The sequence below is a fragment of the Hyla sarda genome, chromosome 3 (assembly GCF_029499605.1).
Source record: "Hyla sarda isolate aHylSar1 chromosome 3, aHylSar1.hap1, whole genome shotgun sequence".
In the NCBI taxonomy this organism is placed as follows: domain Eukaryota; kingdom Metazoa; phylum Chordata; class Amphibia; order Anura; family Hylidae; genus Hyla; species Hyla sarda.
In genome coordinates this window covers 438,211,499-438,233,397 of record NC_079191.1, presented here as the reverse complement: position 1 = coordinate 438,233,397, position 21,899 = coordinate 438,211,499, and the positions used below count along the sequence as shown (strand labels likewise).

The 21,899-nt window shown below is 43.9% G+C and overlaps 1 pseudogene; it reads right to left on the bottom strand.

Annotated features, from left to right (window-relative positions):
- Positions 1 to 4,642: 4,642 nt before the first annotated feature.
- Positions 4,643 to 21,899, bottom strand: part of LOC130361088 (zinc finger protein 420-like) — a 49,356-nt pseudogene continuing 32,099 nt past the window's right edge.

The window sequence follows — 21,899 nt, the reverse complement described above, 5'->3', positions numbered from 1 at the left end:
GGTTCTGGGGTCTTCTCTGAGGGGACATAAGGATCACATGGTTCTGCGGTCTTCTCTGAGGGGACATAAGGATCACATGGTTCTGTGTCTTCTCTGAGGGGACATAAGGATCACATGGTTCTGGGGTCTTCTCTGAGGGGACATAATGATCACATGGTTCTGGGGTCTTCGCTGAGGGGACATAAGGATCACATGGTCCCAGGGTTTTCTCTGAGGAGACATAAGGATCACATGGTTCTGGGGGTCTTCGCTGAGGGGACATAAGGATCACATGGTTCTGGGGTCTTCTCTGAGGGGACATAAGGATCACATGGTCCCAGGGTCTTCTCTGAGCGGACAAAAGGATTCCATGATCTCAGGACAACATGGATCGACCCAGTTGGGGTATAAGGGCTCCGTTACAGCCACCCTGTAGGTAGTAGCAGCCCCATACAACTAGTAGATAGTTGCCTCCTGTAGGTAAGTCCCCTGTACATAGTATCCCCATGTGTAGTAGCAGCGGCCCTGTAGATAATAGCAGCTCCCCTGTAGGCAATGGCAACTCCACTGTAGGTAATAGAAGACTTCCCTGTAAGCATCAGAAAATCCCCTCACCACCATCAAAACAAAAAAAACATACCTTCCGGCTCATGTGCAGTCTAAAGCATGGCCTTGTTTCTTCTTCTCCACTCTGTGCTCCAGGGTATGATGACGTCACTCATCTGTGGAGGAGCACAGAGGAAGGGATGTTCGGCCTCTTGTGGCTGCCTGCATGATGCGGGTGGCCACAAAATGATTGACAGGGCAAGTAGCTAATGGCTTTTTGCTCTGTCAAATTTTAATGCAGAGCACTGCATTTATAGGGGTACTCCACATGCTGGGAGTTGAAGTTTTGCAACAGCTGGAGGACTGCAGTTTGAAGGGAAGCCTTGATTTACCCTTCAGGGACTGTACATCCTCTGGAGGAGGCCGACAGACATTTAGTGTCCGGGCATGCTGGAAGTTGAAGTGTTGCAATATCTGGAGGGCCACAGTTTGACGCTACTGGTTTAGGGCATTATGTCCATTTATGTCTGAATGAGGCAAGTGATTATAGGTGGGGTTAATTATAATTATAAAATTATACTTTATTACAAATAATCTGTTCTGTGACTTGAATATGAGGCATTTCACAAACCATTTGCATCACTTTTTAGGAGACAGAAATTAAAGGACTGAATTAAGAGTCAACAATCCCCAAGAAAAACATTAGTGGAGACCAATTGGCTCCCGAAATTTGTTAATTCCACTGTAAAAACTTGTGACACTGTATATTAAGTTTCATACTAAGTTAAGAACTTTTAGGTGTCCCTATCATTAAAAAAAAAAATTGACATCTCCCAGAAACAGATCAAAGGTCTTGCTCTGTCGGGGACTGTAAGTTCAGACTACGACCGATCTCTAAAACGAGCCATAGAAGCGGACGGCTGTGACCTCCTTCTCAATTCACAAGATGAGCTCTGCTAGGCTATGTTCACACTACGGAATGTCAGCACAGAAGATCTCTATGCGGACATAGCGGTGAATGCGGCCACCGGCATAGGACCGCACAGGAGGGTGCTGTCTTATAGATGGCTATGCATTCCGTGCAGAGTCCAAGTAAAGAAAGAACAGGCCCCTTCTTTCTGCGGAGATGGAACTCTGAATTTCCGCCGTGTGCGCAGTAGAGTAGAATTCCGTTGTTTTCAATGCCGAATTCTGCACAGAAATTCTGAGGTATGAACATGGCCTTATAAGTCTATGGAGTTGCACAAGACAGAAAAGGTAGTGAGCCTGGAAGTGTATGTCATACTTCTACTAGCTCGTTTAAAGGGGTACTCCGCCCCTAGACATCTTATCCTCTATCCAAAGGATAGGGGATAAGATGTCAGATCGCCGGGGTCCCGCTGCTGGGGACCCCGGGGATTGCTGCTGCAGCACCCCGCCATCATTACTGCGCAGAGCGAGATCGCTCTGCGCAGTAATGACGGGCAATACAGGGGCCTGAGCATCGTTACGTCAGGCCTCCGCCCCTCGTGACGTCACGGCCCGCCCCCGTCAATACAAGTCTATGGGAGGAGGCATGGCAGTCGTCACGCCCCCTGCCATAGACTTGCATTAAGGGGACGGGCTGTGATGCCATGAGGGGCGGAGCCATGATGTCACGCTGCTCCGGCCCCTGTATTGCCCGTCATTACGCACAGAGCGATGTCGCTCTGCACAGTAATGATGGCGGGGTGCCGCAGCGGCGATCCCCGGGGTCCCCAGCAGCAGGACCGCGGCAATCTAACATCTTATCCCTTATCCTTTGGATAGGGGATAAGCTGCCAGGGGCGGAGTACCCCTTTAAGGGACTGGTAAAGGGGGAGGTGCTGACTACGAATACTCTGACCGAGGTAAATTTCTTACTGACTTTCCTCCAATGCGGCGGGAATCAGTCTTCCGTCCTCTGACCCTGGTCTTCTTCCAGCTCTTGGTGCCTGTTACATCACATGGCCACTGGGCCTATCACTAGCCGGTGGCCGACTATTGGCTGACTATGAGCAGTAGTGTGACGCTTTGGGCACTAAAAGCACCAGGGTCGGAGAATGTAAGACCAATTCCAGCGGCATCGGGGGTGCGGTAAAAAGTCAGAGCTTTTTATTTTTATTCCAGCAGCCCAGGCATACAGAAGAACAGCCAGAAATAATGAATGGGCATCTTAAAGAGGTACTCCGGTGGAAAATAAATTTTTTCAAATCAACTTGTGCCAGAAAGTTAAACATTTGTAAATTACTTCTATTAAAAAATCTTAATCCTTCCAGTACTTATCAGCTTCTGTATGCTCTACAGGAAGTTGTGTAGTTCTTTTTACTCCGACCACAGTGCTCTCTGCTGACACCTCTGTCCATGTCAGGAACTGTCCAGAGTAGAAGCAAATTCCCATAGGAAACCTCTCCTGCTCTGGACAGTTCCAGACATGGACAGAGGAGGCAGTAGAGAGCACTGTGGTCAGACTGGAAAGAACTACACAACATCCTGTGGAGCATACAGCAGCTGATAAGTACTGGAAGGATTAAGATATTTATATAGAAGTCATTTATAAATCTGTTTAGCTTTCCGGCACCAGTTGATTTGAAAAAATAAATAAATAATAATATTAATAATAATTGTTTTCCATCAAACATTTCCTTAATTAATTTCTCTAGGGACTTGTATCTTTTTGCTCCATGGAAAATGAAGCAGAAATTATGTGGAATCAGCGTTTATTTCCATGGCAATTTGCGTAAAATAAAGGAAAGGGGAAACCACAGTTGCCAAAGCCGACAAATATAGCGATACCTTCGTAATGTAAATGTGACGCACTATGGTAACCCATCTTTTATTCTGTATAGTAACAGATCATTGGTGACCTTGGGGGGGGGGGGGGGGGGGGGGGGGTCACACCCACATCACTCCTGTCCCCTCCTGTAGCCCCGGCTGACTAAAAAGCTCGAGTCACCTCTCAGCAGTGTTGTGGAGCCAAGGCCGATGCGAGATCTTGCACATGCGCTTTCTCTTGGTGGGATGGTCAGGGCAACTGCCCCCAGTGCACGAAGGATCTGTAAGCATAAAGAATTAAAGGGGTTATCCAGGAAAACACTTTTTATATATATATCAACTGGCTCCAGAAAGTTGAACAGATTTGTAAATTACTTCTATTAAAAAATCTTAATCCTTTCAGTACTTATTAGCTCCTGAAGTTAAGGTTGTTCTTTTCTGTGCTCTCTGATGACACCTGTCTCGGGAACTGGCCAGTTTAGAAGAGGTTTGCTATGGGGATTTGCTTCTAAACTGGGCGGTTCCCGAGACACGTCTCATCAGAGAGCACTTAGACAGAAAAGAACAACCTTAACTTCAGAAGCTCATAAGTACTGAAAGGATTAAGATTTTTTAATAGAACTAATTTACAAATCTGTTTAACTTTTTGGAGCCAATTGATATATATATATATATATATATATATATATATATATATAAAAAGTTTTTTCCTGGATAATCCCTTTAATGGGGTACTCTGGTGGAAAACCTTTTTTTTTATTTTATTTTTTTTAAATGAACTGGTGCCAGAAATACTTGTGAAAGCACAATTCTTCCATCTGTGGCTCTTCAGCTGTTGCAAAACTACAACTTCCAGCATACTGGGAGTTGTAGTTTTGCAACAGCTGTAGACACACTGTGTTTGGAAAACATTGGGTTAAAGGGGTACTATGGTGGAAAGCATTTTTTTTTTAAATCAACTGGTGCCAGAAAGCTATACAGATTTGTAAATTACTTCTATTAAAAAATCTTTATCCTTCCAGTACTTTTTAGCAGCGGTATGCTACAGAGGAAATTCTTTACTTTTTGAATTTCTTTTTTGTGTTGTACACAGTGCTCTCTGCTGACACCTCTGTCCGTGTCGGGAACTGTCCAGAGTAGCATAGGTTTGCTATGGGGATTTTCTCCTGCTCGGGACAGTTCCTGATACGGGCATCAGGTGTCAGCAGAGAGCACTATGGACAACACAATAAAGAAATTCAAAAAGTAAAAGAATTTCCTCTGTAGCATACAGCTGCTAAAAAGTACTGAAAGGATTACGATTTTTTCATAGAAATAATTGACAAATCTGTTTAACTTTCTGGCACCAGTTCATTTAAAAAAATACGTTTTCCACCGGAGTACCCCTTTAACCATGGGTTACCATTGGATGGGTATCGCTATATTGTTTAGCAGTGGCAGGGCCAACGTGGTGTCGGTTTCCCTTTAAACAATGAGACTCTGCTTGTGGATTACCGTCAAACATGTTAATTCTTTCAAAGGATCAATTCCTGTGAAAGAAAAAAAATGTAGGGACTTTTCAGATGTTCCCTAAGACATGTTATCTGTCTAAGTGTCTAACAAGATTGGGTTTTGTACTAGAGAATTTTCCACATTCTGAACATAAAAAAAAACTTTTTTCCCCACTTGCCTACTTAGATGTACCATAAGAGTGGATTTAGAACTACTTCAAACATTAAAAGGACATAAAAATGGAGTGAGTTCTTAGATGATAATTAAGACTTCGTTTCATGCTAAAACATTTTCCGCATTCTCAACATCAAAATGGCATCTCTTCTGTGTGAGTTTTTAGATGATAAAAAATACTTTTTTTGTGGAAAAAACATTTCCCACACTTTGAACATGAAAATGGCTTTTCTCCTGTGTGAGTCTTCAGATGATTAAGAAGACACGCTTTCTGTCTAAAACATTTTCCACATTCTGAACATGAAAATGGCTTTTCTCCTGTGTGAGTTTTTTGATGTTTAAAAAGATATGATTGCTGTGTAAAACATTTCCCACACTCTGAACATGAAAATGGCTTCTCTCCTGTGTGAGTTCTTAGATGATCATTAAGATTTGATTTCCTGCTATAACATTTACCACATTCTGAACATGAAAATAACATCCCTGTGTGAGTTTTTAGATGATTTAAAAGACTGTCTTTGTGGCTAAAACATTTCTTACATTCTGAACATGAAAATGGCTTCTCCCCTGTGTGAGTTCTTAGATGAACCCTAAGAACTGTTTTACTGCTAAAACTTTTTCCACATTCTGAACATGAAAATGGCTTCTCTCCTGTGTGAGTTTTTAGATGCTTATAAAGACATGAATTCTGTGTAAAACATTTCCCACACTCTGAACATGAAAATGGCTTCTCCTTTGTGTGAATTACCTGATGTACAACAAGACTTTTTTTCATGGTAAAACATTTCCCGCATTCAGGACAAGGAAATGAGTTCTCTCCTGTGTGATTTTTTTGATGATGAGCAAGATATTTTGCCTCGGTAAAAGATTTTCCACATTCTGAACATGAAAATGGCTTCTCTCCTGTGTGAGTTTTTAGATGACGAGAAAGACTGTCTTTGAGACTAAAACATTTCCCACATTCTGAACATGAAAATGGCTTCTCCCCTGTGTGAGTTCTTAGATGAACCCTAAGAACTGATTTCAAGCTAAAACTTTTTCCACATTCTGAACATGAAAATGGCTTCTCTCCTGTGTGAGTTCTTAGATGAGAGTTAAGATTTGATTTCTTGCTAAAACATTTCCCGCATTCTGGACATGAAAATGGCTTGTCTTGATGGTTAGGTGCAATATCATGCAAAGAAGGTTTACATCCAGTTCTTTGTTGGCCGTTCAGTGATTGATTAGGGGAAGGATTCTGGTGGCCAGCGGTATCGGTGGGTTGATTGCTGCTGTGAAGGAATATGAATACATAAGTTGTTGAATTAGCTTTTGTAGCATAGTTATGTTCTTCTACATAATAGGGAGATAAATGGGAACGTCCATGGGGGCCTTTCACGTAGTCTTCACCTGGAAAACAAAATAAAATGTTCTTATTTTCCCAAACAAAATAACTGACAATTTTATTAACACCTTCAGGACCCATGACGTACATGTACGTCTTGAGTCCGCTCCCGTGTCATAGCAGATCGGGACCCGTGGCTAATAGCGCGCAGCACCGATCGCGGTGCCGCACGCTATTAACCCTTTAGACGCGGTGTTCAAAGTTGATCGCTGCGTCTAAAGTGAAACTAAAACGTTGCCGGTTAGTTCAGGGAGCTGTTCGGGATCGCCGCGGCGAAAACGTGGCATCCCGAACAGCTTACAAGACAGCCGGAGGGTCCCTACCTGCCTCCTCGCTGTCCGATCGCCAAATGACTGCTCAGTGCCTGAGATCCAGGCATGAGCAGTCAAGCGGCAGAATCATTGATCAGTGGTTTCCTATGAGAAACCAGTGATCAATGTAAAAGATCAGTGTGTGCAGTGTTATAGTCCCCTATAGGATAACAATGATCAATGTAAAAGATCAGTGTGTGAAGTGTTATAGCCCCCTATGGGATAATAATGATCAGTATAAGAGATCAGTGTGATCAGTATTATAGTCCCCTATGGGAGCTATAACACTGCAAAAAAAAAAAAAAAAAGTGAAAAAAAGTAAATAAAGATCATTTAACCCCTCCCCTAATAAAAGTTTGAATCACCCCCCTTTTCCCACAAAAAAAAAAAAAAAACTGCGTAAATAAAAAGAAACATATATGGTATCGCTGCATGCGGAAATGTCCGAATTATAACAATATATAATTAGTTAAACCGCATGGTTAATGGCATACGCGCAAAAAAATTCCAAAGTCCAAAATTGTGTATTTTTGGTCACTTTTTATATCATGTAAAAATAAATAAAAAGCGATCAAAAAAATGAGCCCTCATACCGCCCCATACGCGCAAAAATAAAAAAGTTATAGGGGTCAGAAGATGACAATTTTAAACGTATACATTTTCCTGCATGTAGTTATGATTTTTTCCAGAAGTGCGACAAAATCACCTATATAAGTAGGGAATCATTTTAACCATATGGACCTACAGAATAATGATAAGGTGTCATTTTTACCGAAAAATGCACTGCGTAGAAACCGAAGCCCCCAAAATTCAATTTTGTCTCACAATAATTTTTTTTCCCATTTCGCAGTAGATTTTTGGGTAAACTGACTGACGACATTACAAAGTAGAATTGGTGGTGCAAAAAATAAGCCATTATAGGGATTTTTAGGTGCAAAATTTAAACAGTTATGATTTTTTTTAAAAGATAAGGAGGAAAAAACAAAAAATGCAAAAACGGAAAAACCCGGGTCCTTAAAGGGGTACTCCGCCCCTGGCATCTTATCCCCTATCCAAAGGATAGGGGATAAGATGTCCGATCGCCGCGGTCCCGCTGCTGGGGAGCCTGGGGATCGCCGCTGCGGCCCCACCGCTCTCATTACAGCACAGAGCGAGTTCGCTCTGTGCGTAATGACGGACGATACAGGGGTCGGAGCAGCGTGACGTCATGGCTCCGCCCCTCATGACATCACGGCCCGTCCCCTTAATGCAAGTCTATGGCAGGGGGCGTGGCGACCGTCACGCCCCCTCCCATAGACTTGTATTGACGGGGGCGGGCCGTGATGTCACGAGGGGTGGAGCCCTGACCTAACGATGCTCCGTCCCCTGTATTGCCCGTCATTACGTGCAGAGCGATCTCGCTCTGCGCAGTAATGATAGCGGGGTGCCGCAGCGGCATCCCCGGGGTCCCCAGCAGCGGGACCCCGGCGATCGGACAACTTATCCCCTATCCTTTGGATAGGGGATAAGATGTCTAGGGGCGGAGTACCCCTTTAAGGGGTTAAAAGTGTTTTCCAGTTGTCCAAATTGTGGCCCTCCGGATGTTGTAAAACTTCAACTCCCAGCATGCCCGGACAGCCGAAGGCTGTCCGGGCATGCTGGGAGTTGAAGTTTTGCAACATTTGGAGAGCCACAGTTTGAGACCACTGAGTTAGAACCACAGTCCATTTTTATCTGATAGAGGGGTGCTCACACCAGGCACCCCTGCCGACTAGCTGTTCGGCAAAGCCATGTAAGCCGGATCTATACTGTGAATTGAGCCAGAAACAGACGGCTCCATTAATTGTGTAGTGGCCGGACCAGGTTGCTGCAACTCCTCTCTCATTCACTTTATGATCACTATATGTTAAATGGAGCCATAAGTTTCCGCTTCTGTTCTTACTGTAAATCCGGCGGCCGTGGCTCTGCCAAAAAGCTGACTGGCGGGGGGGGTACCAGGTCCCGTCATGTCATCACAGATCAGTATCTAACATAGTAACGTAGTTTGTAAGGTTGAAAAAAAGACAAGCGTCCATCGAGTTCAACCTAAGACTAAACTGTGTTGATCCAGAGCAAGGGTAAAAAAAAAAAAACAAGAGGCTGATGCCAACAATCTTTCCACATAAAGGGGTCCTCTCCATTATATCTCAGAGCTCAGTAGTCCTCTCTATAGACCAGTATGCCCCATTTATAGACTTACAGGAAGGGAAACAAAACGTAACAATTACAGCCTCCGAATCCGCAGATTTAACCCTTTTTAGTAATTGCTTTGATGTAGGAGGTTTGGAGGAGACAGAGGCCTCCACTCGTAGGATCTGTATGCATCTGTTTGGGGCACTTATTTTTATTTTTTTTATTTAAATTGCGGGACCATATGTAGTTTTTATTGGAACCATTTTGAAGTCTGTATGACTTATTGATTACTTTTTATGCTTGTTTCGATGGGTGAGAAACTTTTTTCTGTCCCTAGTAAAACCACTTAGGTGCCGTCTTCAGCGTTGATCGCTGCATATGAGGGGTTAAAGGTGACTGTTTAAGGGTTAACAGGGTTAACTTGTAAAGTGGCCAGATCTAGACAAGTAAATTATTGACCATACTTAGTGAGATTTACAGTTTAAAGGGGTACTCCCGTGGAAAACTTTTTTTTTTTTTTTTAAATCAACTGGTGCCAGAAAGTTAAACAGATTTGTAAATCACGTCTATTAAAAAATCTTAATCCTTCCAGTACTTTTTAGGGGCTGTATACTAAAGAGAAATTCAAAAAAGAAATGCATTTCCTCTGATGTTATGATCACAGTGCTCTCTACTGACCTCTGCTGTCCATTTAAGGAACTGTCCAGGGCAGGAGAAAATCCCCATAGAAAACATATGCTGCTCTGGACAGTTCCTAAAATGGACAGCAGAGGTCAGCAGAGAGCACTGTGATCATGACATTAGAGGAAATGCATTTCTTTTTTTGGATTTCTCTTTAGTATACAGCCCCTAAAAAGTACTGGAAGGATTAAGATTTTTTAATAGAAGTGATTTACAAATCTATTGAACTTTCTGGCACCAGTTGATAAAAAAAAAAAAAGGTTTTCCAGGGGAGTACCCCTTTAACCCTAATGGATTTTGTCTTTGTGTATGTCCTGTGATAATTTAAAAACCTCTTGATAGATTTGTCTCAAATTTAACTTAACAAGATAATTGGGGGGTACACAACTCTATTAACCCCTTAATGAAGGAAGCTATTTTTAATATTATTTTTAATTTTTTTTTGCCCTTTAGTTTTTCCCCTCATGTTCTGATTCTGCCATTACACTTTCAATTATCCCCATAGACCTGTATGAAGGTTTTTTTGCACCACCAGTAGTATTTCGTAATGACATCACTTATTTTACCACAAAATCTACAGCAAAATAAAAAAAAATTGTGGGGCAAAATAAAAAAAAACACGACATTTTGCAACTTTTGGGGACTTGAGCGGCCCCACCGCTCTCATTACAGCACAGAGCGAGTTCGCTCTGTGCGTAATGACGGACGATACAGGGGTCGGAGCAGCGTGACGTCATGGCTCCGCCCCTCATGACATCACGGCTCGTCCCCTTAATGCAAGTCTATGGCAGGGGGCGTGGCGACCGCCACGCCCCCTCCCATAGACTTGTATTGACGGGGGCGGGCCGTGACATCACGAGGGGTGGAGCCCTGACCTAACGATGCTCCGTCCCCTGTATTGCCCGTCATTACGTGCAGAGCGATCTCGCTCTGCGCAGTAATGATAGCGGGGTGCCGCAGCGGCATCCCCGGGGTCCCCAGCAGCGGGACCCCGGCGATCGGACAACTTATCCCCTATCCTTTGGATAGGGGATAAGATGTCTAGGGGCAGAGTACCCCTTTAAGGGGTTAAAGGTGTTTTCCAGTTGTCCAAATTGTGGCCCTCCGGATGTTGTAAAACTTCAACTCCCAGCATGCCCGGACAGCCTTCGGCTGTCCGGGCATGCTGGGAGTTGAAGTTTTGCAACATTTGGAGAGCCACAGTTTGAGACCACTGAGTTAGAACCACAGTCCATTTTTATCTGATAGAGGGGTGCTCACACCAGGCACCCCTGCCGACTAGCTGTTCGGCAAAGCCGTGTAAGCCGGATCTATACTGTGAATTGAGCCAGAAACAGACGGCTCCATTAATTGTGTAGTGGCCGGACCAGGTTGCTGCAACTCCTCTCTCATTCACTTTATGATCACTATATGTTAAATGGAGCCATAAGTTTCCGCTTCTGTTCTTACTGTAAATCCGGCGGCCGTGGCTCTGCCAAAAAGCTGACTGGCGGGGGGGGTACCAGGTCCCGTCATGTCACAGATCAGTCTCTAACATAGTAACGTAGTTTGTAAGGTTGAAAAAAAGACAAGCGTCCATCGAGTTCAACCTAAGACTAAACTGTGTTGATCCAGAGCAAGGAAAAAAAACAAACAAGAGACTGATGCCAACAATCTTTCCACATAAAGGGGTCCTCTCCATTATATCTCAGAGCTCAGTAGTCCTCTCTATAGACCAGTATGCCCCATTTATAGACTTACAGGAAGGGAAACAAAACGTAACAATTACAGCCTCCGAATCCGCAGATTTAACCCTTTTTAGTAATTGCTTTGATGTAGGAGGTTTGGAGGAGACAGAGGCCTCCACTCGTAGGATCTGTATGCATCTGTTTGGGGCACTTATTTTTATTTGTTTTATTTAAATTGCGGGACCATATGTAGTTTTTATTGGAACCATTTTGAAGTCTGTATGACTTTTTGATTACTTTTTATGCTTGTTTCGATGGGTGAGAAACTTTTTTCTGTCCCTAGTAAAACCACTTAGGTGCCGTCTTCAGCGTTGATCGCTGCATATGAGGGGTTAAAGGTGACTGTTTAAGGGTTAACAGGGTTAACTTGTAAAGTGGCCAGATCTAGACAAGTAAATTATTGACCATACTTAGTGAGATTTACAGTTTAAAGGGGTACTCCCGTGGAAAACTTTTTTTTTTTTTTTAAATCAACTGGTGCCAGAAAGTTAAACAGATTTGTAAATCACGTCTATTAAAAAATCTTAATCCTTCCAGTACTTTTTAGAGGCTGTATACTAAAGAGAAATTCAAAAAAGAAATGCATTTCCTCTGATGTTATGATCACAGTGCTCTCTACTGACCTCTGCTGTCCATTTAAGGAACTGTCTAGGGCAGGAGAAAATCCCCATAGAAAACATATGCTGCTCTGGACAGTTCCTAAAATGGACAGCAGAGGTCAGCAGAGAGCACTGTGATCATGACATTAGAGGAAATGCATTTCTTTTTTTTTTTATTTCTCTTTAGTATACCGCCCCTAAAAAGTACTGGAAGGATTAAGATTTTTTAATAGAAGTGATTTACAAATCTATTTAACTTTCTGGCACCAGTTGATTAAAAAATAAAAAAAATAAAAAAAAGGTTTTCCAGGGGAGTACCCCTTTAACCCTAATGGATTTTGTCTTTGTGTATGTCCTGTGATAATTTAAAAACCTCTTGATAGATTTGTCTCAAATTTAACTTAACAAGATAATTGGGGGGTACACAACCCTATTAACCCCTTAATGAAGGAAGCTATTTTTAATATTTTTTTACATTTTTTTTTTGCCCTTTAGTTTTTTCCCCGCATGTTCTGATTCTGCCATTACACTTTCAATTATCCCCATAGACCTGTATGAAGGTTTTTTTTGCACCACCAGTAGTATTTCGTAATGACATCACTTATTTTACCACAAAATCTACAGCAAAATAAAAAAAATTGTGGGGCAAAATAAAAAATAAAAAAATACACGACATTTTGCAACTTTTGGGGACTTGAGTTTTTATGCAGTGCTTTATTCTGTAGGTACTTTATGTCATTTCTATAGGTTTTACTTTATTTTACTACTTCTATAAAATCTTAATTTTTATATGAAAATCAGTATGCTTAAAATTCTCCTCTTCTGACCCCTCAATTGCGCATCGGAATTCCGCGGTGTGAACTCCAAACATCAGTGTGAATGAGTCTTCCGCGGACCTCTGCAGAATGCCCAAGTATTTTAGTGGCAGCCGCCAGATGGCATCTCCTCTCGCGGTACTCTGCGAGCGGAGATTCCGCTCCAAATCTGTAGTCTGAACATACCCTAATTTATTGTTTTTTCTGTATATGAGGGTCATTTTTTGTACTGTGATCTGTAGATTTTATTGGTACCATGTGTGGCTGTGTTGGATCGATCCATTATTGTAGTACTGACTGCATTGGTTCGGTCCACAGTTAGCTAAAAACAGAAATTTGCTTCGAATCTAGGAGCCCCACTTTTTTGAAGGGAAGGTGACAACAGTCACAGGAGGGGTGGCATGAAGTAGGTTGACATGAAGTGTAACATTAAAGGGGGTACTCCACCCCTAGAAATCTTATCCTCTATCCAAAGGATAGGGGATAAGATGTCTGATCGCGGGGGGTCCTGTCGCTGGGAACCCTCGCGATCTGGGCTGCGGCACCCGGATGAGAACTCAATGAATGGAGGATCTCAATGGGTATGTAGTTAAGTTCCATGATCATCGAGCTGGACGTGACTTAGTTGTTGGTCTCCTTTCCTGAATTATATTTGCAGTTTTTGTTTCTGTCTTTCACTTTACTCTTCTTGTTTCTATTTACCGGCAGACTCTTGCCTTCCTTATATACCCTGAAGGGTGAGTGCCGACACCTTATTTGGTTTATTACTGCTTGTTATGTAGGTACTTCACCCTGTTATCCCGATTCTCTGTATGATGTATTATGGAGACCGGCATTGCCCTGCACCTTATTCTCTACATGCATGTTGAAAATGTTTTCCAAACACCTGCCAAGTGGTCTCCCAGTCTAAGGTTACCTCTATTTGGTAAGTACAGCGCTATGGAATGAACGGCCCTATAAAATACAGTGGTCCCTCAACATACGATGGTAATCCGTTCCAAACGGACCATCGTTTGTTGAAACCATCGCATGTTGAGGGATCCGTGCAATGTAAAGTATAGGACAGTGGTCTACGACCTGCGGACCTCCAGATGTTGCAAAACTACAACACCCAGCATGCCCGGACAGCCGTTGGCTGTCCGGGCATGCTGGGAGTTGTAGTTTTGCAACATCTGGAGGTCCGCAGGTTGAAGACCACTGGTATTGGAGGTTGTACTCACCTGTCCCTGCCGCTCCGGACCGTCACTGCTCGTCACCGCTGCCCGGGATGTCGCCGTACATCGCTGTCGCGCATCCCCGAGGTGTCCACGATGCTCTGGTAAGGCCTCTGCTTCCCCGGCATCCTCGCTCTCCGTCGCCGCCATCACGTCGCTACGCACGCCGCTCCTATTGGATGACGGGACGGCGTGTGCAGCGACGTGATGATGACGATGGAGAGCGCCGACGGTGCAGGGGATCCCGAAGAGGATGCGCCGGAGCCCCGAGGACAGGTAAGTGATCGTCAGCGGACCACACGGGGCACCGTAAACAGCTATCCGGTGGCAGCTGAAGCAGTCTGCGCTGCAGGATAGCCGTTTATGCGATGGCCCCGACATACAAAAGCATCGTATGTTGATGCCGCTTTGCACATGCGATGGCCTCTGAGAGTGATCGTATGCTGAAATGATCGTATGTCGGGGCCATCGTAGGTCGGGGGGTCACTGTAATTATAAATCTGTAGAGTGTATGTTTTTATACCCACACTGTATCACCTCGTATCAGTGCCATAGAATATAATAAAATGCTGCACAACTAAAATAATTATTAGTAAATAACATAATAATAATAGTAATAACTATCATGAGGAAGATATTTACATCATATCAGTTATCCCATATAATCCCATTATAAAGATGTATAAAAGGCTTTTACCATTCACTGACACTGATTCCGGTTTTTCTCGTTCATTCCTAATTCCAACATCTCTTTCCTGCGAGGAGAACAATAAAAAAAACATGGTAAAAAAAAAGATTCTAGTTTATTTTTATACATGAAAAAGATCAAAAATCCAAGAAGGTGTGAAATTAATTATCCTAAAAAGAGAAGAATCTCCCCAATCTGTGATCAGACGGGAACAACATTCAGCCGAGAACTTTACACATCAGCAGAAATGTTTCTGTTCTTTATGATTTACATCTACACAGCAGAACTTTACATTTATCTACACTGAGCAACGACTGAGATACAGACGTCTAAACAAGAGAAGATAAATACAAGATTATATACCAGAAACTATTAGTATCCAGGAGCGTCCACAGGCCCCAATAAGAAGAGGATATAGAGTGTATACTGTATACTCCACTGCTGGAGAAGAGGATATAGAGCGTATACTGTATACTCCACTGCTGGAGAAGAGGATATAGAGCGTATACTGTATACTCCACTGCTAGAGAAGAGGATATAGAGCGTATACTGTATACTCCACTGCTGGAGAAGAGGATATACACTGTATACTGTATACTCCACTGCTGGAGAAGAGGATATAGAGTGTATACTGTATACTCCACTGCTGGAGAAGAGGATATAGAGCGTATACTGTATACTCCACTGCTGGAGAAGAGGATATAGAGCGTATACTGTATACTCCACTGCTGGAGAAGAGGATATAGAGCGTATACTGTATACTCCACTGCTGGAGAAGAGGATATAGAGCGTATAGTGTATACTCCACTGCTGGAGAAGAGGATATAGAGTGTATACTGTATACTCCACTGCTGGAGAAGAGGATATAGAGTGTATACTGTATACTCCACTGCTGGAGAAGAGGATATAGAGCGTATACTGTATACTCCACTGCTGGAGAAGAGGATATAGAGTGTATACTGTATACTCCACTGCTGGAGAAGAGGATATAGAGCGTATACTGTATACCCCACTGCTGGAGAAGAGGATATAGAGCGTATACTGTATACCCCACTGCTGGAGAAGAGGATATAGAGCGTATACTGTATACTCCACTGCTGGAGAAGAGGATATAGAGCGTATACTGTATACTCCACTGCTGGAGAAGAGGATATAGAGTGTATACTGTATACCCCACTGCTGGAGAAGAGGATATAGAGTGTATACTGTATACTCCACTGCTGGAGAAGAGGATATAGAGTGTATACTGTATACTCCACTGCTGGAGAAGAGAATATAGAGCGTATACTGTATACTCCACTGCTGGAGAAGAGGATATAGAGCGTATACTGTATACTCCACTGCTGGAGAAGAGGATATAGAGCGTATACTGTATACCCCACTGCTGGATAAGAGGATATAGAGCGTATACTGTATACCCCACTGCTGGAGAAGAGGATATAGAGCGTATACTGTATACCCCACTGCTGGAGAAGAGGATATAGAGCGTATACTGTATACTCCACTGCTGGAGAAGAGGATATAGAGCGTATACTGTATACTCCACTGCTGGAGAAGAGGATATAGAGCGTATACTGTATACTCCACTGCTGGAGAAGAGGATATAGAGCGTATACTGTATACTCCACTGCTGGAGAAGAGGATATAGAGCGTATACTGTATACTCCACTGCTGGAGAAGAGGATATAGAGCGTATACTGTATACTCCACTGCTGGAGAAGAGGATATAGAGCGTATACTGTATACTCCACTGCTGGAGAAGAGGATATAGAGCGTATACTGTATACTCCACTGCTGGAGAAGAGGATATAGAGCGTATACTGTATACTCCACTGCTGGAGAAGAGGATATAGAGCGTATACTGTATACTCCACTGCTGGAGAAGAGGATATAGAGCGTATACTGTATACTCCACTGCTGGAGAAGAGGATATAGAGCGTATACTGTATACTCCACTGCTGGAGAAGAGGATATAGAGTGTATACTGTATACTCCACTGCTGGAGAAGAGGATATAGAGCGTATACTGTATACTCCACTGCTGGAGAAGAGGATATAGAGTGTATACTGTATACTCCACTGCTGGAGAAGAGGATATAGAGCGTATACTGTGTACTCCACTGCTGGAGAAGAGGATATAGAGTGTATACAGTATACTCCACTGCTGGAGAAGAGGATATAGAGTGCCTACTGTATACACCACTGCTGGAGAAGAGGATATAGAGTGCCTACTGTATACACCACTGCTGGAGAAGAGGATATAGAGCGTATACTGTATACTCCACTGCTGGAGAAGAGGATATAGAGCGTATACTGTATACTCCACTGCTGGAGAAGAGGATATAGAGCGTATACCGTATACTCCACTGCTGGAGAAGAGGATATAGAGCGTATACTGTATACTCCACTGCTGGAGAAGATTAGGAGAAAGCTCCATGACATCAATCTATAGAGGATTTACAGAAATCTCCGCTTCATCTACCTGATGATCCACAGGGACATTCTGCTCTTCCTCTTTACAATCCTGGGAATATAGAGGACGGGGACATCTCTCTGGGGGATTTCTCTGACTGGATCCATCTATAGGAAATAAAGACAGTGACTGAATCCAATGTCTATATGTGATGATCACATGATCTCTTCTCTCCAATCAGGGAAGGTCTCCTCTTACCCAGTGGTGATGTGAGGGGCTGCTGATCCTCCATCATGACTATGTCTGCGTACAGATCCTTGTGTCCTTCTAAATACTCCCACTCCTCCATGGAGAAATAGACAGCGACATCCTGACACCTTATAGGAACCTGACACACACAATGATCCCGTCATCCTCCAGACACCTCCCTTATTGTATAATGTCCCAGCATTCCCAGCAGCGCTCACCTCTCCAGTCAGCAGCTCAGTGATCCTGGAGGTAAGTTCTAGGATCTTCTGCTCATGTATCAGTGAATGAGGTGGAGGCTCCTCGGGGGCGGGGCTCTGGCTCCTGCCCCGCCCTCCTGACACATGGGGGGTCACACACTCACCAGACGACTTCTTCACTACTGTGTAATCCTGTGTATGGGGAGACACTGATCACTACAGACACTAAGAATCCGACACCTCTCCAGACATTTCCCTGTTTTATTATAGAGATAAGACGTCATGTGACCTCTCACCTCTCCAGACATTTCCCTGTTTTATTATAGAGATAAGACGTCATGTGACCTCTCACCTCTTCAGTTATCCAGTAGATTATCTCCAAGGTGAGGTCTAACATGTCCTCTCGATCCTTGTGTCCTTCTAAATACTCCAACTCCTCCATGGAGAAATAGACAGCGACATCCTGACACCTTATAGGAACCTGACACACACAATGATCCCGTCATCCTCCAGACACCTCCCTTATTGTATAATGTCCCAGCATTCCCAGCAGCGCTCACCTCTCCAGTCAGCAGCTCAGTGATCCTGGAGGTAAGTTCTAGGATCTTCTGCTCATGTATCAGTGAATGAGGTGGAGGCTCCTCGGGGGTGGGGGTCTGGCTCCTGCCCCGTCCTCCTGACACATGGGGGGTCACACACTCACCAGACGACTTCTTCACTACTGTGTAATCCTGTGTATGCGGAGACACTGATCACTACAGACACTCTAAGAAGCCTTCACTTTTCCAGCCATTTACCTGTTGCTTTAAAGGGATTATCCATCATTAGAAAAACAGAACGGATTTCTTAAAAAAAACTGCACCATATTTGTCTGCAGGTTGAGTATGGTTTTGTAGCTCAGTTCCACTCAAGTGCATGTGTCAAGTATGGACAGGGGATCAGTGAAGTTTTGCACTCACCCACAGGCCCTGTCGCTGCCTATTTCGTATCTGCCCTAAGCGACAATCCATGAAGACGGTCCCTTCCTAACTAAAGTGCTGGGACGTCAAGTCAAAATAACAAACTACAAAAAAAACACAGTAACAGTTCAGAGGAAACATTCAGGGGTAGCAAAGGTAAACAAACACACAAACTAATACAGAGGGAGACAAACCAACAGATAAATCAGAGTAAACAAGCCGAGGTCAGAACCGAGTGGACTAAAGATATGCCAAATCAATAAGCAAAGGGTTAACCAAGAAGCACAGCCAAAGTCAGAATGCATGAATACAGGATACAATACAGATAATATATATAAATGTGTATCGGCGCTCTAATAATAAAAACTACAAATAGTAATAGAGGCTCACTTACTAAAATCCTGATGGGGAGTGTACTCAGAATCTCTGCCCAGAGGGAAGTTCTTGTCTCCACTTAAAAATCCTGCAAAGCTGTAAGTCCACGTCCTTGATAATATGGAGCTTGTCCCGTTGTACTTGCTTTTTGAGGTTGGAGTAGCTTTCAGAAGCCTGTGGTTCTAGTCAGCCTATTAGCCGGGAGATCTACCCCGGCCGGTGGTGTCTCAGCGGCTTGTTGTACTGTTGGTGGATTACAGAGTGCTGTGACCTAGCGCTGCGAGTGACGTCACAACTACAGGGAAAGAGCGAGGCCAAAAAGCATCTTACGCGTTTCGTAAAGTAACGCTTTCCTTAGCGCTAGGTGACAGCACTCCTTAATCCACCAACAGTACAGCAAGCTGGTGAGACGCCACCGGCTGGGGCAGATCTCCCGGCTAATAGGCTGACTAGAACCACGGACTTCTGAAAACTACTCCAACCTAGTGTTGAGCGGCATAGGCCATATTCGAATTCGCGAATATTCGCGAATATATGGACGAATATTCGTCATATATTCGCGAATATTCGCATATTCGTTATATTCTCGTTTTATTTTCGCATACGCGAAATTCGCGTATGCGAAAATTAACATATGTGAAAATTCGCATATGCGAAAATTAGCATATGCGAATTTTCGCGCGCCAGTCTCACACAGTAGTATTAGAACCTTCTTTACACCACACAAGCTGGAAGCAGAGAGGGATGATCACTGTGATGTGTATTGTGAAGAAAAAAAAAACGAATATTCGTAATTACGAATATATAGCGCTATATTCGCGAAATTCGCGAATTCGCGAATATGCGATATTCGCGAATAATATTCGAATTGCGAATATTCGCGAGCAACACTACTCCAACCTCAAAAAGCAAGTACAACGGGACAAGCTCCATATTATCAAGGACGTGGACTTACAGCTTTGCAGGATTTTTAAGTGGAGACAAGAACTTCCCTCTGGGCAGAGATTATGAGTACACTCCCCATCAGGATTTTAATAAGTGAGCATCTATTACTATTTGTAGTTTTTATTTTTAGAGCGCCGATACACATTTATATATATTTTATACAGCTCCATTTTTTGGTGGTCTTAGCCGAGATCCACCAGTTGTATCTAGGCAACTTGTACAGGATCTATTCAGTGCTGGTGTTATCTTTCCATTTTGTTATACACAATACAGATAATACTAGCTACAGAAGTAACTTCTTTCACAGGCAAATACTAGCAGAACACTGAAGCCTTTAATAGGCAAGCTGCAGGATGTGGACTGAAAGGGAACACAGGACTGTCCAGAGAAGAACCAGACAGGATAGGCCAGGATGTCACCACAGCAACTACAAGCTAAGCCAGAACCTATACAATTTTAAGGGGAATCCCTTCCTTCTCCTCTGACCCGATCAGTGTCCTCTTCAGTGGGTATCCGCTGCTTCTTTAGTAAGCCATATACTTTTCGGCCCTTCATGAGGTGCAGCAATATGGTGGTACAAGCATTCTATTTTCCTACACACCCTGGGAGCATCTGGAGACTCACAGTGATGGAGGACGACACATATTTTTTCTCAAGTGCTGCACTCACTCTCAGGTATTTACCTTTCTCTCTCTGTACTTCCTTAAAACAAACCTGGGGATGGTGCTGGCCTCTGTTCTGGAGACATTGGTAGAGTTAGATGAGGGCGTTCTGGGGGAGACTTCAACATATCCCTGAACACCTCCCCTGGGTCCTCCCACATTAATGCGACTGTTCTGCATTGCATTCCTGCCCTCCTTCATGATCACCAGACTATTTATACATAGCATATCTGCTCTCCCTTTACTCCCCCTCCTGATGTATTCTCAGCTAGACTACATCTTCTGCAACGCTCAGAGACTGATGGGGTCACCTTCTCTGATCACACCCATGTAGGCAGCAGAAGAAGAAAAAAAACTGAACTTATTCCAAGCGCCAGACCCCTTGGGCAGTCAGTCTAACAATGTAGACCAGTTTCAATAAAAGAAAATATTTATTCAAAGCACAGATCAACGCGTTTCAGATCTGTGCTTTGAATAAATGTTTTCTTTTAGTGAAACTGGTCTACATTGTTAGACTGACTGCCCAAGGGGTCTGGCGCTTGGAATAAGTTCCGTTTTTTTTCTTCTTCTGCTGCCTACACCACTACCGGACCAGACGCTGCCTGGGATCGGGGGAACCAAGCTGCAGGATACCACTTCATGATACATGCGATATCAGATGTTGTGCTCTAAGCGCAACACCACAGGGTGAGTGTTATCACTAGCATCTTCATACCTGTGCCTAACGTACTTCACCAGGGGCGCTATTGTGTTCCTTTTCCTTCTTTCCTTTTTTCTGATCACACCCTTGTGATCACCACCATTTCTATCTCTGCACCCAACCCTACAATGACAGTGGAAACTGAAGGGGGGCGTGGCTTGGCAGCCGACTGGTATGGACGCATAGCTGCACAGCTCCAGAGCCAGCGATACTCTATAAGCGACGAACGGCGCACAGAACCCAGCTAACCCTCTAAATTTCCACCCATAAGCGGGGGGAAACTCTCCTGCACGAGATGACATCCAGAAGAAGGGGCAGAAATCACGGCAGAACGAAGAAGTTAACAGACTTCTACAGCTCCCCCCAGACCGCGGTGCTCCAAGATGGCGCTGCCGCCACTACACAGCAGGGCTTCGCTTCGCGCCAAGCGCAGCAACGGACATCACAGTCACCTCGGGAGGCGGAACATGAGGAATCTCGAGCCGGTAGCAGCTCACTGCCTTCACCGGGAATGAGGTATGCAGCAAACTTACCAGAGGGTCCTGATGGGGTGGCGGAAAGGGCCCTGGGTATAGAATGGGAGCAGCCTGCCTTTACCTCTGCTCCGGTGTCACCGGCCTCCTCCACAGCGGGCAGCCCAGCAAAACAAAGGCCTCGCATGTCCTTATCCGTAGAGGCTCTATCCCAGCCAGCAGAAAATGACATAGTACATGACCACCCCGATATTTTTGCTTCGCTATCCACATCTGAAGCTACAGTGACTGAAAACACTCTTAAGCAAATGCTGCAGCTGCTAAATTCCTCCATACAGAGTAACTTATCACTGTCCCTGAAGCCACTACAGTCCTCAGTGATAGCATTAGAAAAT